Raw genomic sequence first — 19,583 nt, forward strand, 5'->3', positions numbered from 1 at the left:
GAAAGAGCTTTACACAAGACAAGGAACGCTTCTTTGATTCCTTGTTTCAATTTTAAACGAGGTTGACACAAGACCAGGAACTATCCTCGAATACCCTTGTTTCATTTTTTAATGAGGTTGAGAGAAGAAAACAAACCATCCTCAGAGATCCTTCTTTCATTTTTTAACAAGGTTGACACAAGACAAAGAACTATCCTCGGAGACCCTTGTTTCATTTTTTAATGAGGTTGACACAAGACAAAGAAATATCCTCATGGACCTGTTTCATTTTTTAACGAGGTTGACACAGTAAAAGAACTATCCTCATGGGACCCTTATCACAACTCATATAAGGTCATGAAGGAGAGATCTGTTTCCAATGCCCCAGTACATGATGTATGATATCACTGAATTGATCGTTAGTTGATGTAGGTATGGAACAGGTTGCCACATAATTAACCTGTGGCGGGGATGATACCATTGGTATGAAAGGACCATTTAGGGAAGATGGTTGACTAGGAGCTATATTTGGACCGGGAAATGAAAGATGGTCAATGGTGACAATTTTTCCTCCATGCGGGAAACAAATCACTCGAAAGAGTGTTGAAACAATAGCTCCCATGCCATAAACATAGTCACGCCCAAGAAGTAAATTGTAATCTAAAGGTCCTAGTACTACCATCACATTGAGATAAATGGTTTTTCCTCCCAAAGTAATAGGTAACTGAGGAAGGATCCCTAACAGTCAACTGGTTCCTCTGTTAAAGCCCAACAGATTCTGTGTAACAGGTGCAAGCAGTGGCGAACCAATTGCTTGCCAAGTAGTTGAGGAAAGGATACTCACTGATGAACCTTAATCTATAATAGTGCTAGATACAATCATTTTACAAACTTGTACTATGATCTGGAAAGGCACATAAGAAGGAAGGCGAAATCCTGGCAGTTGATTCCAATCAAAGGAAGTGACTAGACTACTTGGAGGGGGTACCATAGAAATGGGAGGATTAACCCCTTGAGTTACTGGAGGATTTTTCTCCTGTCTTGATGGAACAAGTGGATTGCCCCCAAGCTCATTTGAATATGAAGAAACAAAAACAACCTAAGTGGTATGGTGTTCACTCTCTTCGGAAAAGGTACGATTTACTGAAGGTGAAATCGGGTCAATTGTTACCTTGACCTGTTGATTTTGGTCGGGTATAGACTCATAGGATTCACTTTCAGAGAAAGTGGGTTCGACCAATAGTTGATTTTGGTCAGTCGGTTCATCAACTAGTGAAGAATTTTGGGAGAGTTTCCTGTAATCAAATGGAAGTCGTTGTGCTAAAGCAGGATGGTTATCCAACACTTTCTTGGCTTCATCCAGATAGGGACAAAGGTGAATGGGGTGATTCCCTTCACATAACCTACATGGAAACTTGACTTTTCCCTTCTGTCCATGAACTTTACTATCACTAGTTGATGGTATGTCACCAGCATGATCGCCAGAGGTTGATGACATGGGATGATTTGAACGAGAACACCATTCTTCTAAGATCTGAGGAATATCAGGACAACTTCGAAGAAGATGGTCTCCCGCACAAAGTTTGCATGGATGTCAAACTCTATGAGGCTTGATGGGCAGTTTCTCATCAGATGTTGCATTCAAAGCAATGGTTTCTTGGTTGTCCCTTTGCCGGATTTGCTTCTTCTTCTTCATAGCCACTTGGTTACTAGTACCAATACTTTCACCAAGCGAAGAGGAAGAAGGGGAGGAAGAAACAAACGAGGAAGAAGGAAAAGGGTCAACTAAAGGATCAACTAGAGGTTGATTTTGTCCAGTTGGAGGTGTACTCGATTGCAGAGAAATCATGACATTTTGAACCAAGGAGGTTGAAAACAACTAGACTGGCAAGCCAATGGTAAATCCTGGAAGGGACAATGTAGCCATATAAGGAGCACCAATATTTCCGAAAGAAGGAAAAGGACTAGGATTCCCATCAAAAGGAATTCCTTGATTGGTGGATTCTAGATTTGTCACCATATGTTTCAACCTAAGATCAACTAAGGAATAGGGATGTTATTTGCAGTCAATTAATTTTAATGACACTTGGACACAACTTCGCTTTTTCAGTTTTAAAGAGTCGAGAAAAAGCTAAAGATGACTCTAGTCGCCTTCGATTTTTAATGAGCCTAAAAGGAAAAGTGCTCAGATGATCCTTTTAGTTTTGAAGAGTCGAAAAGGAACGAAAGTGACTACTCTAGAGACTCTAGACAAGAGGGTTTACCAGACAAATCGTAAAACTACAATATACCAAGAAATTACCAAGGACTTTATGTACGGCAGTCAATCTTCCTGAATGTTGTGTTCAGTGCATTGCGATTGATAAGGCGGTAGACTCGGCTTCCTAGGGATAAAGGATCTAAACCTATTGGGGTCTCCCACTATATACGCGACAGTACAGGGAGCACAAGTCTGTACTATCACTTATCGTATCAAAGAGGAGGAATCACCCATCCTTTAGTGAAAATGACAGCCACTAGGTTTAAAGATGCCGAAACACGTCTCTAGCCTAGACCTCTAGATGTGTTGCATTAGGTTCCAATGCCTTATTAGATTAATTGAGGTTCATTTTAAGTTGATCTTTCTTAAAAGTTTTCCTTTGAAAGTTCACCATGTGATGTATGTTCACAATTCCTAAAATGCAATTATCATGATAAACAAACTTTTGATTTAGTTCGAACGATGAAAACCTTGGCTAGTAAAGGATAGAGCAATCAGATCTTTGACAAAGAGAAAAGAGCACATATAATGCAATTTCCCTAGATATTCCTATCAAGCATTCACAAACCTTAATATGCACAATGCAAAATGCATGTATTTGTTTTCATCTCTCCTTAATGTGAATGATTCAAGAAGGAAAACTAAATGCAGCAATGACTTAAAATATTTCACTCAAAATGACAATTTTCGACAATTTTTTCTTCAAAGAGAGAAAGGAAGACTCAAAATGACACTTTCAAGTTTGAATAAATATGCTTTTGACACTTTTAATGGAAAAAAATCAAATCAAATGCATCAAAAATAGTTTAATTGACTAGCAAATGAAGGAGGATTTTAACAACACTTCACTTTTTCGACGAAAATTGAAGACTTTACGACACTTTTTCTATCGAAGCGACAATCGATTAACACTACTTTTTGACAATGGATTGTAAATGAAAAAAACAAATACACAAAAACATTTACTAATCCTATTCTAAATAGAGGCTGATCTGAGTGATGTAAGTTGGCTTCAGTGATGAGACATTGTTCATATTCAACAAGCAACCAAACAATAATGAAAACTAGTCAAAAACCTCAACTCCTAGATGGGAAAATTGAGTTTCAGTCAATCATCGCACTTAGCCTTTGAAGATAGTGAGATGAATCGCACTTTTCCCATTCAGGAAGTGAGATGCATCTCAAGTTACAGTTCAGGCAAGTGAGATGGTCACAGGGAGCGATTTTGAAAGTGTTTTTGGCTCAAATTTGCAGCAATTTTCAATGGATTAAGCTTGATTTTGATGAACAATAATAAGAAAAGTGTGATGGAATGTCCTAAGAGGATACTAAGATACCAAAAGGGCATTTTGATGTGTTTTCAATTCAAATGCTCAATACATAAACTAAACTAGAGATTGACTGAAGTAGCATTTATCTGCTACGTAATTGCATAACAAGAGCAGCTCGAAAGCTTCTTGGCTAGCTTCAGACTCTATCTATAGTTTATATAATTCAACATAGAGCAAGGAACAACAAAAAAAAATCATTTGGTCTCCCTAGTGGAGTCACCAATTTGTTTCTAGGAAAATTAGTTTCTTTTCGAACGACTAACCCTCTAGGTTTTGTAGCTAACCTATAAACAATAGTTAAAGCAATTCAATATCTTTCCTATGAGTGACAAATAAAAAAGAGATTATGATAAACGAACCTGTAACTTTCGCTTGAATCCTCGCTTGATCTCCCTCTCCTTTGGTCGATCCCATAACTCCTCCCCGTACTTAACATGCTTGGAGAGTACCTGCACAGCTACAGAAACAAATACCTGTCAAAGTATAATGATCCATCACAGCATAAACATCATAGAATCAGAAATATGATAAACAAATGAATGCATTTACAGTTAACACAATCAATTGGGAAAAATCTTGAAGAACTTTATTGATATCAAGGAGAATTACAACCCATAAGAAGTCTGATCCAGCACCATCCTCCCAGCTTCAAGCCTTCTTCACCTCATGAATCAACAAGAACACACCAACAATGACACAATGCTCTCACCTCAATACTAAAACTAGTAGCACTTTCTTACAACTCAGAATAATTCAGCCTTCTGATCTCTCGGATGTGAGATCCTTTTATAGATGATTGCAAGAGGGTGAGCCATAAATGGGGATGATGAATGTCATTCCATTTGTTGAAATTATTTCCACAAGAGAGGGGAATTGGAGATGGTTTCCTAGTTCCTTTGGTCATCCTTGGGTGAGTTCAGAGAGGCAAGTGTCACATGAGAAGTTTCTAGAAGATTCCATGAGAAACCAACTCACAAACTGTCCCAGAATTTTGTCCAACCTCACCCATCACACTTACTAAAGGGCCAAACTATGATGCATCTCACTTAGACAGTGTAACAGGTGAGATGCATCTCACCCTTACACAGGGATTTCAGATGTGGTTCAGTTTAGGCACTTTTCGGATGATTTATGAGATGGAACTTTTGGGGAATGAGGCATTCAAATGACTGAGCTTCTTTAGGGTATAAAACAACTCTTTTAGGGGTTGCTGAGCCCTAATATCATCGACATATGAGTTTGGGGTTAATGTGCCCAAATATGTCTATAACAGTAGGAAATGACTACCAAATTCCCCTTAGATATACAAAAATTTGAATGAAAACATAAGGAAGAACCCACAAACCATATGATGAATCATAATTTATGGTGTTGTTATAATAGCATCACTTATAAATCATTTCGATTGAGGATTTTTCAACACATTCTCATTTTCCCCTCAGCTAAATGACACACCAATGATAAGTTAGGAGTATGCAACACATTTGAATCCCTAGCCAAGTTGTTTCTCACATTTTTCCAACTCCTTGTTTATCATGACATTGGGTTAGAAATATTGTTTGAATTTTGAAAAAAAATCCTCCATTCACATAGTAGACCACATCCGCGAGTGGTACAAATGCTAGAGTATATGTAAAATGGAGGTTCCAAATGAAGTTTTTTTAGATTCTCTTTTCAAATCCATTTTTCATATCATAGAAAAAATGTTTCTATTGGAAGTAATGCTTCCATGTATTGAGTGAGTTGTCATTGTGAGTCCCTAGGTGTCAATCTAGAAGTAGTCAGTTTCCTATGTGTGAGTTGTAATAGCTATCTAGATGTGTCGTTGTTAGTGATCTAGACACTATAAATATGTAACCCTTAAGATCAATAAAAGACATAGTGTGTGATTTTTATTGTGTGAAAAATCTCTAGCTCTCTCTCTATTTTCTATCATGGTATCAAAGCCTGTTGTGGCTTGACTCCCTCAAGAGAGAGTTGGGAAGATGAGAGAGCCTTGAATTTTATTGCTATGTAAATAGGTTAGAGTAGGAATGTTGTTTTGTGAGTGGTTGTGAGATTTATATGTCTTTGTAAAGTTTTTGTGTGGAGTGTGGGTTAGAATCACCTTGTTTCTCGTCTCGAACTCAGATACATCACACTGTACGTGGTCTCTTCAAGAACGGGTACTTCGAGGACAATTTCCAGCTCTTGTGCGTTGTTTTTTTCCTAGTATTGAGCTATTGGGTTCCTTGTTGAGATATTCTTGTTGACGGCTGTTGAAATCTGAAAGGTCTATTAATATTTGAGGAGGCATCGAGGGTTTTAATACTATTTGTCTTGCATTTTGTGCATTTATCACCATTTTTCTTTGCAGAATGGATATGTTCGTTTGTTTTGAATCGAGTGTATGCAAACAAGATGCGCCACTGAGATCTGTCAACTAGAATCATCCAGACATCTGCTACAGTGTTAGTACCAGTTGCACAACCTAGATCTGTAATTCTAAGTGAGCCCTCTTGGGGAAATATGAGCTTCTTGATGGTAGCCTCAAACAATGACTACAAAATCCGAAAAACATGCCACTATCTATCAAAATTCTCGGTGTAACTTGCATCACCATTTCCCATGTACATGTGAAGAACTCCCTCGAGATTATTGCCTCTGATTTTGTGAACCGTGTCATTGTCCATTTCCATTATGAGGACTTCAATTGAATGGTGTTTCTTTTCAATGCCCCAATTGTCCATTGATAAATTTGAGTGATACAAATGTGAATGTCAGAGTGAGGATTCGAGAACAAGAAGATGAAATTTTGGCTCCTATACCTGAGATCTCATTTGCAGAGGCCAATACACTGTTGGTCTTCTTGTTTGGTTTGCAAACATCGGATTAATGGAGCCATGTGCAGCCTTGCCGCAAATTTCCACCGCGTGTTGTGGCTCTTCAACAAACACTATACAAACGCTAATTGTGATGTCCGTTTTTTTAATACGATGATAGGGACTGTCCTCGTAAGTTTCCGATGGCATGCTCAATTTTGAAAATCCTTGATAGGTCAGGTTCATTAAAATCATTTTTTATTAGAACTCAATTGTGGGTTTCAAAAGATAAACAATTGCCATGAGATGCGGCATGTTATTGTGACATCTATCTTATTTTGGATATTAACATTCCAATCTCTCTGTCCATAGAAGTATTTGTTGGTGTGTTATAGACATTTTTGTGCCTTGTAGCTATAAGCATGAAATGTCCATAAACCAAGGGATCCTAAGTCCCTAAAGGTGTTGTTCCAGCTCCTAAAGAAACAAGGTCAACAAATTACAGCTTCTCCCAGAAGTTCTCCACCAGAAACTGCTTAGAACTAGTCAAATCAGGATCATTTCAGCTGCTCCACTGGCTAGCTGCGTTGCAAAGCACCCAAATACACTGGCTAGGTGCGTTGCAATGCACTTGAATGCACTACAAGGGTGCGTTGAGCGGGAAATGACAAGTGGCAGAGTCATTCCACGAGGTGGAGAGACAATTGAAGCTTCCAGAATCTTCTCCAATGACATTTGCCTCACTGAATTCGACTAGTGATGAGTAAGAGGCTCTCAGTCTGCAAGTGGAAGCAAGAACTGACAGAGAGAAGCCACTAATCAATTCATGAGCTGACTCATCCTCTTTGCATACATCTATATATGGATCCCTCACCAAGAGATCCAGAGGCTGGAATATTGTACATTGCAAAGAATTGCTGTTGGTTTTGAGATAGATATCAAAGTATTGGGCGATTTATGCTTTGTTGGAGGTGAAGAGGGGCTTCTCTACTGGGAGGTTGATGCTGGATCAGGAATCATCGGTTGTAACTCCTCCTAGATCTTCTTGTTATATCAATAAAACTATTTGAGTTTCTCCTACATGCTTGTGTATCATTGATGTTTGTTACATTTGTATGTTTAGCTGAAATCTGATCCTAAGCTTTTTATGAGTATGAACCCATGTCTTTGTATAGTTTCCTTCTTCTGTGATCTTGCAGGTACTTGGTGAAGCTGGGCAAGTAAGGGAGCAGGTAGCTGGAAGCTGTCAAAGAGGAGAGAGATTGGATCAAAGGAATAGCGCAAGACACAGGTTGGTTCATCCTATTTCTCTTTGTTTATAGTTCATAAAGAAGAATGCAAAAGTAGTTTTCTCTATTTGTTTCTAAGGTCACTGTCACACCTTAGTGGGATAGGGTCATTCTGAATAGACACTTTTCCCATTAACAAAATGGCGACTCCGCTGGGGACGATTGTCTAGTTAGTTTGTTTGTGTTTCTCTTGTTGTTTGTTTCATAAACTTAGAAGTAGCAAATCGAACTGCATTTGCCATTAACAAATGCAAAGTAGATATCTACTGCTTCAATCCAATCATTGGATCTGTTTATGATTTGAACAGCTGAATCACAAATGATCTGATTGCCCTTTGTGATAGCTCTTAGACCTCTTTTAAATCTACCCTCTGATTGTGCATTACTGATTGCTTTTACTCAGCCAAAAACCATAGATTAAACTGCAAACCGTGACCCAGAACCCGGATAGAATTCTCGTTTCTGCCCCAGCGCAGGTACTGTGAAGAGTTCCTGCATTTCAGCGCAGTTCCCGAGAGGGCAACCTGCGTTGCAATCCAGTTTCTCTGTGTAACAGGTGTGTTGATCAGCCCAACCCTGTGCAACTGAGGTTCTTTGCTCAAATTTTTCAGTTTTGTCTCTGATTTTTGCAGCCTGTGATCAGTGTGTGTGTCTGTTTAAAAACCCCTTTTCCTTGCTGTAATTCTGCCTCAGTTGTATAAAAGGAACTGTATATTTTTTTGTGTGTTTGTTACGTCATTTACAGTTTTCCATTGCAAAAGTAGAATAGTCATACTGTCGTCCTTTGATTTAGATCTGTCGCAAGTGTCGATTTTGATCATAGGAGAAGTTTTATTTGCTGTTGACAGTCGATTATGCTTTTACTTTTGCCTTTGGCTTGAATTTGTGACTTTCTAGTGTCGAAACGAGTGTTTATTTCAAAATCATAAAGTGTCGTAATCGTCTCTACCTTTTGATTTCGAAAAAAAGCTTGTTTGTGTTTTTCACTTGAAAGCGAATTCAGATTTGTACAACAACTTTCTTTTTAGGCATCAATATTAAGAAAGTGAAAAACAAATACATGCACATGTGCATTTGCATATTGACAGTCTGTTTGGCTTGATTTAGGAAAAGTGCATTTACAGTGTGCTCTTTTCTCTTTGCGAAAAGATTGTGTCTTTCTTTTCCCTTGTAGCTAGGATTTTCATTGCTGAAAAGAGATAAAAGTTTGTTTATCATCTTTAGATTGCATTTTAGGAATTACATCTACATCTCGTGGTGATCCCAAAAGGCAAACTTCATAAGAAAGATCAACTTAAAATAAACTCAATGAACTTAACAACGCTTTGGAACTTAACGCACAACATTTAGAGGTCTAGGCTAGAGACGTATTCTGGCGTCGTAAAGCCTGGTAACTGTTGTCCTCACTGATGGTTGGGTGATTCCTCCACTTTGAGACGATAAGTGCCAGTACGGACTTGTGCTCCCACGTATTGTCGAGTATATATTGGGAGACCCCTATAGGCTTAAAACCTTTTATCCATAGGAATCCGTGTCGGCCGCCCTACTGATCGCAATGCACCGAACACAGCATTCAGGAAGATTGACTGCCGTACCGTAAAAAGTATTATGCAGTTTTGCGATTGGTTTGGTACTCCCTCTACCTAGACCTCCAGAGCAGTCCCTTTCATTCCTTTTCAGACTCTTTAACGGAAAAGGTCCATCTGAGCACTTGTCACTTCAGGCTCATTAAAAATCGAAGGCGACTAGAGTCATCTTTTGTTTTTTCTCGACTCTTTAAAATTGTAAAAACAAGTTGTGTCAAAGCGTCTAAAATTTATTTTAAACGGAATAATCATCACCTTTCCCTCGTTGATCTTCGAAGTTAGTCTCCCTTCATCACAAGTTCTTGTAGAATCGCTAAGAAATCTTTTGGATAGACTAGATATGTCTGAACAACCGTCGACATCTAGGACTGTGTCATCCGACACAGCAGCAGCAGAACCTCCTGCTGCTACTCCAACAATGTACGTCGGTATACCATCTATCCCGGCAAGTTATCAACAACAAGCCGGAGTCCAATCAGGGACGACGACATGGTTAGTTCCTATTTCTTCATCCGGATTATCATCTGGTATTTCTTATGTTGAAACTCAACAAATTGATCCAATGTGTCTTCAAAGGCCAATCTACCCTTTAAGTACTGGATTTCCACCATATGGAGGGCAGTATGCCTTTTCATTGTTCCCTCCCAGAGAACAACCATATGAGAGTTTACAACAAAGTTCAGGTCAAACTGGAATTACATCCAGCGGTTGGGTACCAATACTGCCTCAACAACCAAGGGTTGTATATTCAATGCAACCAGTCCACCCTGTGTCGAATATTCCCACTATACCTGCTATGGTGACTGCGTCGCAAGTACAAGCGCTACCTGTTGTATGTCGACCCCAAGTTTCTTAGGTTGCAATACAACAGCCTCTTGTCTCAACGACTCAATCACAACCTCAGGGTAGTGCCTCCTTATCTGGAGTGACTCAGGCTCAAACAAGTACTATGACTTCTCATCTTGGTCAATCATCTAGTATTGGGCAACAACAAATGGTCCAACAACCATGGCTGATTCAGTCTCAACAACCACCATTCCAGCAATCATATCAAGGACCTGAGCAACAAGTCTTTGTAAGTAATGGGCAACCGCATTCCCAAAGCGATTATCAACAACCATATCATAACGGTTATGCCCATCAACCTTGTCAAAATTGCCAGCATCAAATACATTATGCTGGTATGCAAAGACCCACTGCTCAGGCGATTCCATCTTATCCTGGGTATGCTTCGCCTAACCTGAATCAACAATTGCCTTTTGTAGAAACTCTAGAATTACTAGATCTAAACCGGCTGACGAATGATCCAATTGCTTATGCCCCTTGGTGGTCAGCGATTCCGCATAAACTTCCGTCAGATATTCCTAAATTTAATGGAAATTCGAGTGAAGATCCGTCGAATCATGTGATGACCTTTCATCTGTGGTGTTCATCAAACACCCTAAATGATGATTCGATTAGGCTGCGCCTTTTTCAGAGGACGTTAACTGGTCCGGCAGCAAAATGGTATATCGAATTGCCTAGAGCTTCGTTCGACAACTTCAGTACCTTAGCCACAACCTTTTTAACCCATTTTCAATTACCAATAAGGTACGAAACAGGAACAGAACTTCTTACCAATTTCAAACAGACAACAGCCACTTACATATCTGATCATATACATGAGTGGCGACGTTGTCGTAGAATGGTAAAAACGTATGTCCCCGATCAGCTGTTAGCTGAATGGTTTATCAAGTCATTACTGCCTTCCATCACGGAAGATGTGGCAAAGGGGGGGGGTCGTAACAGAAGAGCAAGTTATCGCTCGTGCACAATATTTGGACTTGATTTACACTCAGTCCGGCACGCTCTACGATAAAATACCTGACGCCCCTAGACCGGAATTCTCAGTTCCTCCTCCTCCTAAATCAAACAATGACTCTCATGCCGGTGATGGCGTGATTGGCACAACAGACACGAAATCGACAAAGGCTACATCTAAAAAGGCCCGTAAGATTTCTAGTCAAAATACAAATGAGGAACTTCTTGCCTCGGAGGTAAATACCGTGTCGACTGACAAGGGCAAACAACTGAAGCAACCAGGGGGCAAGAAGAAAAAGAAAGGGAGAAAAAGGAAGCAGGATGAGTCATCTCCTGAAAAACCTTTTACAAACCCTTCTGGGCGAAGGAAACCCCCTCCGGGGTGTCATATATGCGATGAGGATCATTGGACGAGAGATTGTCCACATATAGCTGAAGTTAAGAAACTCTTTAAGAGTTCAAAAACCTCAGCGGTATTGACTGATCTGTTTCCAAACCTGGGAACCAAACTGGTAGCTAATCAAAATGCTTCCCGATCCCAAGTGCTTATGTTGTCTACCTCAAAGCAGCAAAATAATGCTTTGACAAGGAATAAAGATTACGGGAATCCACAGCCGTCGAATAACAAGGCTAATGAACAACCTAGTAGTTCGACAACAACTTTGACCGAAGTTGTGCCACCCATCATTCCTGAACCGATGATAAAGTCGCCAAAAGGTGTAGTACACAAATCGACATTTAATCCTCGTGCAAAAATAGCACAGAATTATAATATAATAGAGGACCTGGCCCAATCGCCATCTGCTATGTTGACACTTGAGGTACCGCAAAATTGCCTCTCCCAAGAGCAAGCTTCATTATCAACAATAGGTGGGATTGACCCAATGGATTCCAATCTTGTGGCCTTTGATCATAAAGGATATGACCCTCAGTTACCAACTCAATTAGCTTTCCTTATTCAAGTGAAAGCCCTCAACAAAACTGTTCATCGAACAATTATTGATGAGGGGGCATCCACATGTATTACGTCGATGAGTTGCTGGAAAAATTTAGGGTCACCACCCTTGTCGCGATCGTCAACAATGTAAAAAGCATTTGATGGATGATCATACATTTCATACGGGATTTTAAGTAACTTGTAGGTTGAACTGGGGGGTAAAATAGTAGAAATTAATGTTGAAGTAATCGACGGAAACCTCGATTACAACATCCTACTGGGAAGACCCTGGATATATGCCATGGATGCAGTTGTGTCGACCTACATCAGGAAGATTGCATTTCCCTTCCAAAGAGGAATTACAATCGTCGACCAACAAACATTTCTCCCCAATAGTTCACAAGTTACAGAAAGCATTCCAATGATCCATGGAAGCAATCATTCGCTCCAAAATATCGGAGTAGGTCTCCTAAAAGACCCTGCCTTAATGGGTACTTTTGCCCTACCGCCTCTGAGTAATCTGGCGGAAGTGGCCACAGTGGAATATGAAATCTTATATATCTAATGGATTTGGATTTCGAGGACAGTTCTTATCTCGTGTCAACCTCATTAAAAAATGAAACAAGGAGTCATGAGGATAGTTCTTTTACTGTGTCAACCTCATTAAAAAATGAAACAAATCCCCTTTCCAAATCTCAAAGGTAAACCTTCATTCCAACCACCGAGTTGAATGCAATGAAGCTTGGGGGGATGCACCTCGATTTGCGTTATTATGCTGGGGGCATGCAAACTTATCACGAGCAGTGTTACTGTAGGGTTCAAGCTCGTTAAAAAATAAACCTGCCATGAGCAGTGTTACCGCAGGGTTCAAGCTCGTTAAAAAATAAACCCGCACCGAGCAAATGTTTCCACCCGCGTTTAAGCTCGTTAAAAAATGAACTATCCCCTGGTAAATAACCACCGTGAATGTAGCATTTCAGCCATTATTCTTTGTCGTGTTTGCACCGTCACCTCCACTTTTCCATTGGCCGATCATTCACCTCCATTTGATTGTTTACCCATTTTGAGGAACAGCTGCGAAGAGTGATTTCACTAGCCATCCTTGTGACACTGCCGTGATTTGAAAATTCCAAACCGTACCTGGAATCAGCTGCTACCCATTTTATCACTCGTTCCTCAAAAGACGAGTCTTCTTTAAGCTCTTTTCTGACTCGTAAAATATGAAAAGATTGCCGAGTTCTAGCCTTCCAGCTCGTTAAAGCAACGGGAAGTGTTATCCCTCCTCTAGATTTTAATCTTTTTGGACCTGAGGGATTATTGCACAAAACGATCGAGCACTTGTTTTGTTCGGCTCGTTAAAGCTAATCGAAAATCCATCCCTTCTGTATTGTTTTATACTTTTTCGGACTTAAGGGATTAGATGACGAAAAAGGAATTTTGGAGTTACCTTTACGTACCTTTTCAGACTCTCTAAAAATGAAAAGGACCGAGTTATCTTTGTCGTTAGACTCGTTAAAAAGATTAATAGCGACAAGCTTGTCTTTAGACGAGAACGAGTTTCACTATCGCTAGGCTCATTAAAACATAGCGATGGGTTTGCCCGAAGGGAAAATTATAGAACAAGCATATGTTATCCTCCTCAAGCTTGACAAAAATAAAGAGGTACTGGTCAGCAATGACTGGGGAAAAATTGGGAAGAAAACTCAAAGAATCTTTATTGGTAGCAAGTCGCTCTTGAACATGACACTTCCACTCTGTGCCCGAGTCGGGTTGGGTTGTTTCATTCACCGGTCACATCGCCATGGTCTCACCATACCATCCACATTTGGGGTAAATTCTACCAATCCATCACATAAGTGTCGCCGACATGTTCAAGAGAAGTCATCCAGAGAAGTCACTTGTGTCCCATCCACTACCATACATTATACTTCATTCTTTCATGACCGCCATCCTGAACCATATATCATCATATCGTTTTCACCTCCATCAAAATCATTTGCTCCGTTCCGTGTCATTGATGTGGGATTCATTAAGGCCCTCCTTTGACGGATCGCTTCTTGTCGACATCAGCTCATTATCCAAGAAGTTGATCTAGGAACACCCAATTCAGTACTTTGAAGCTTGCATGCCTCAATGGCAAGTTTCTCACTTCCGGCGACAGGTATACATCAATGACCTTCGACCGAAAGATTTTTGCGTGGTGTTCGACGCCAAGTCCTTTATTCACACCACGTGAATTGTACTGCAGTACCTTGAGGGTCATTATCATTATCGGTGATTCCTCTCGCGCTTGTTAACAGTTTACATCATTGACTGATAATCAAGCGATGTCTTTCCATGTTCGACTTCAAAACATTTCTCACATGGATCGACTTGTACTTCAAGTAAAGATCGGACAAGATTGAAGACCCCGGATCTAGTTTCATCCATCTGGGCTGCGATATATATTCAGAAAAAATAAAGACATTGAAATGTACAGCATTACATCACAGATAATCATCCTACCAAAAGGATGATGATTTCATCAGAATCATCAGTCTACCATCAGACGATTGTCTGTCCTATGTACATAAAAATGAATTTATAAAGCTGAGCATGGGAATGCCCACCTCAGCTAGATCATGAAAACAGTATGAAGATAATGTATTGTATTGTATCTTATTACAGGTCTCCTCCCAGCATTGAAAGAACTTCGGATCCTCCTAATAAAGCATTTCACTCGATAAACGGCCTCATACTTTAGGGGGCAACTGTTATAGACATTTTTGTGCCTTACAGCTATAAGCATGAAATGTCCATAAACCAAGGGATCATAAGTCCCTAAAGGTGTTGTTCCAGCTCCTAAAGAAACAAGATCAACAAATTACAGCTTCTCCCAGAAGTTCTCCACCAGAAACTGCTCAGAACTAGTCAAATCAGGATCATTTCAGCTGCTCCACTGGCTAGCTGCGTTGCAAAGCACCCAAATACACTGGCTAGGTGCATTGCAACGCACTTGAATGCACTACCAGGGTGCGTTGAGTGGGAAATGACAAGTGGCAGAGTCATTCCACGAGGTGGAGAGACAATGGAAGCTTCCAGAATCTTCTCCAATGACACTTGCCTCACTGAATTCGACCAGTGATGAGTAAGAGGCTCTCAGTCTCCAAGTGGAAGCAAGAACTGACAAAGAGAAGCCACTAATCAATTCATGAGCTGTCTCATCCTCTTTGCATACATCTATATATGGATCCCTCACCAAGAGATCCAAAGGCTGGAATGTTGTACATTGCAAAGAATTGCTATTGGTTTTGAGATAGATATCAGAGTATTGGGTGATTTATGCTTTGTTGGAGGTGAAGAGGGGCTTCTCTACTGGGAGGTTGATGCTGGATCAGGAATCATCGGTTGTAACTCCTCCTGGATCTTCTTGTTATATCAATAAAACTATTTGAGTTTCTCCTACATGCTTGTGTATCATTGATGTTTGTTACATTTGTATGTTTAGCTTAAATCTGATCCTAAGCTTTTTATGAGTATGAACCCATGTCTTTGTATAGTTTCCTTCTTCTGTGATCTTGCAGGTACTTGATGAAGCTGGGCAAGTAAGGGAGCAGGTAGCTAGAAGCTGTCAAAGAGGAGAGAGATTGGATCAAAGGACTAGCGCAAGACACAGGTTGGTTCATCCTATTTCTCTTTGTTTATAGTTCATAAAGAAGAATACAAAAGTAGTTTTCTCTGTTTGTTTCTAAGGTCACTGTCACACCTTAGTGGGATAGGGTCGTTCTGATAGACACTTTTCCCATTAACATGGTGTTAGTTTGATTTTATAATAATGGTTTGTCTAGAAGTTAGAAGAAGGAAAAAAAGGCAAAAAATAAGAAGAAGTTGTTGGTAAAAATTTTAATGGTAAAAAGGAGTTGGTAGAAATTTTAATGGTAAAAATGAGTTGTTGGTAAAATATCAAATGATGCAGAACCACAAAGAATAGACCAACTATTGAACATAGTAATGTGACCCGTCGTGCTCTGGGAGCATTGGTTACAAGTAGTTCTTAATAAGGTCAAGTTAGTGTGACCCATCATGCTCTGGGAGCGTCAATACAGGTTATTTTATAAGGTCAATTTGTAGAATTGTTTGCTGAAGATATTATGTATCCATAATGCTATCCTAGATAACTTATGAAGGCTATGGAGGGCCATGGATTCACATATGGTGGCAGTTCCATAGGATGGTAAAGTATCAGGACTAACCCATTGCGCTCTGGGAGGTTTAAAAGCGTCAATTCTGCAAAGTTCATCAACAATGGTCGGAGGCAGTTACATTTTAAATGGAGGTCAAGTGACAATTCGAAGATGTGGTGGTGAAAGAGCGGTGTTTGCAAGATTCCAAAGTGGATGTGGGTGCTGATGATGACCATATCAGACAAATATGACAAAGTTTTATTTATTGTTGTAATGTGGGTTTTTTTATATTTTCTACATGTAAGCATTAAGGGAGGGTGTTGGAAGTAATGCTTCCATGTAATGAGTGAGTTTTCATTGTGAGTCCCTAGGTGTCGATCTAGAAGTAGTTAGTTTCCTATGTGTGAGTTGTAATAGCTATCTAGATGTGTCGTTGTCAATGATCTAAATACTATAAATATGTAACCCTCAAGATCAATAAAATACACAGTGTGTGATTTGTGTTCTGTGAACATTCTCTAGCTATCTCTTTATTTTCTATCAGTTTCCACCATTACGCCACATAATGAGGAAGAAGCCATTAAAAAATCTCACAATTTGAGCTTATTTATTAACAAGAAGGGTTCCTTTACACGATAATACTAGATGATCCATGGCCTTAACCTTTGAACAAAGAAAGCATAAAACACTACTTACAAATTAATTGGGAACTTTACATAGTTCCAACTTGTGAATTAAACTCTCTATCAGGGAAATTTGGATGGACCACCTCCATTAATACTCCAAATAAGTTGAGCACCATTTGAACCACCAACACCCACAACAAGATATTATCATAATACACATTGCACAAGTGAATAGCTACCTCATGCAGGGGGCATATTACCCTGTGTGTATGTTTAAAATTTTATCAAAATCCAAACCTTCCTATAGATATCCTCCTCAAGAAAATTCATATTTTCCTTTCGATGGTGAATAAAAATCTATTCTTGCACATCAACATAGTTTCATATTGAAGTTTTTTCAAAATTCTTTCCATGAACAACAAAAGGCATTTGAAAATCTCAACACTACCAACCCATATAATGCAATTAAGAAGAAAGGAAATAATAAATAAAGGGAAGCCAAGCACCAACTATGAGTCCACAACAAAAATATATATAGATATGGGGGAATCCCCCCAATCATAACCAAAATCTAAAAAAATGCATGAACAACCCATAGAAGCAAGGAAATAATAATAATTTGTTGGATAACTATGCATGCACTTTTTATGGAAAGTATGGTCATTACACCAACCATTTTCCATAAAATACTATAATTGAAATTCATGAGGGAGGATATGGGTAACCATAGTGCCCAAATAGGAAGAAAAGAAAAAACGGAAATACTACAAAATCCCTCCCACACTAAGGAAATATAGCCACTCAATAAGAGGTCAAGCCTCAACAATACTAAAACCCTATAGGTGAAAATACCCGAGACTTTGCCAACCGAGAAATTTACATGAATGTTGTAGATACTCTATTGCAAACCCATCACTGAGACTATGGTTCTCCTCCTGAACCTCATCCATAATCAATAGAGGAAATTTCATCTACAAAACACCCTTAGCAATTCCATAGCCTCCTACAGACCCAATATCTAGTTTGACAAAGGAACATTAAGGTGCACACAGAAATGATGAAATAAGTGTTTCAAATATGTCCAACTCAAAGGAAATATTTTATTTCTACATTATGCATAAATGACCGTTCTGATTATTTCTTTCTCACCTTTAATTTATACATTTTAGAAAAACGACTCCCATTGTTAGTCAGTTTTAAAATTCCAGTTAAAATTTTTAACATCTATGGGGGGCTAATGTGATCATTGATGCATGCCACCCTGTGAGCGGTGACACGTGTCACATGGAAATGCCCCTATAGGACCCCTGAAAACTCTGAAACTGAGTGACATGTGTCCCCCGTATGAACACGTCACCTTCCATACTGCCATGTGGAGAAGAGAGAAGGGAGTGGCCCGACCTTGGTTTTGCATGGGTTTCCTTTGTAAAATGATTTTGGCCTCCCTCGACGATTTAATACTATATCACAAAATCACACCTCTCAAGGTTTTGGAGTGGTAGCCCCTCTGTTCCACCGATTGCCGATAATGCAGGATTGTAGGATGCAAGATTATGGTATTGTGAGATTGCAATGATGCAGGACTGTAGGATTGCAGGATGCCCGATATGCGATCTGTCTTGGTCCTTTGGTGGTTTTCCTTTGATTGTTGGGCTTTCCATGGGTAACTTTCAACATGCTCTACCTTCTTCTCCCAGTGTCCATTTTTGGACTTCCATATACCGTTGGAAAGCTCTTTCCGAGCACTATACAAGGGAGAGGGTCTGATTAGGCTCTAATAGCTTTTGTGGCATTAGAAAATGGATGCAACTTCACTAATTTTGTGTACTTGAGGCAACTAAATACTGATAAAGCAGTGAGTGACAACAATATGAACATGTGGTTATTCATACTCTTTCACATGCAAATATGCTAACATCATAAAAGTAAAATATCTCGGTTAATTCTGGTAGCTAAGAGATCTGGACAAATTTTGGTATCAGAGTGGTATTCTTGCTGATGTTGTAGAAATTTTGAATAATTTAACACATATTCAATGGAGATTATCCTGATCATGTACTATTGCGGAATACATACACAATACATAAGCTCCTCTACGTTGATCATCAATATAGCAGCATCAAAAAACATCAAGAGCATTCACACATTAACACAGTATGTAACCCGGGGAAAGCATCTCGCTAAAAACCCCACACTATCTGTATATTAATGATTGAGACCATGTAACATTACAAAGTATAATGCTTATCACAAGCAATCCAGTACCAGCTCCACCTGTTACACACAATGCAGCTCAGATCTGATCTCCAAATCTATTCCACTGCTTGCCTGCCTCTCTAGCTCAATACCTGCTCAAGAACTGATTAGAATGGTTTACCAAACTCGTATTTCACCTGCAAAGAATCACTCACACTGTGTTGGACGTGAGCATAGGCTACAATTCTTGATATTGGCCAATTCATTGGCATACTCAATCCCTCTGATTGTGCAAATCATCATGCACAACTATAGTCACAACTGATAGCAATCTGATCCTCTAACACCTGTCCCTGCTAAACTGAACATGCACTGACATGCAACTGAGTTAACTAATGTATTCTATAGTTGCATTATGAGTTAATAACTTGTGAATTAATTAATAACTAATTCACCCAACTCATCTCTAGTCTATTTGCCAGTTAGACTAAATACAACTAGTTTAACAAAGCTAAACTGAACACAACTCCATCAACTGCACCTCCAGTTCACTAAACTCAACTCACTTGAGTTCTAATTGAAGTCCTGCATGCAAATATTAGTCATCCCATAGGT

The sequence above is a fragment of the Pinus tabuliformis genome, chromosome 8 (genome assembly GCF_031772625.1).
Source record: "Pinus tabuliformis cultivar Carrire ecotype Pingquan chromosome 8, CPIR1, whole genome shotgun sequence".
Taxonomy (NCBI): Eukaryota; Viridiplantae; Streptophyta; class Pinopsida; order Pinales; family Pinaceae; genus Pinus; species Pinus tabuliformis.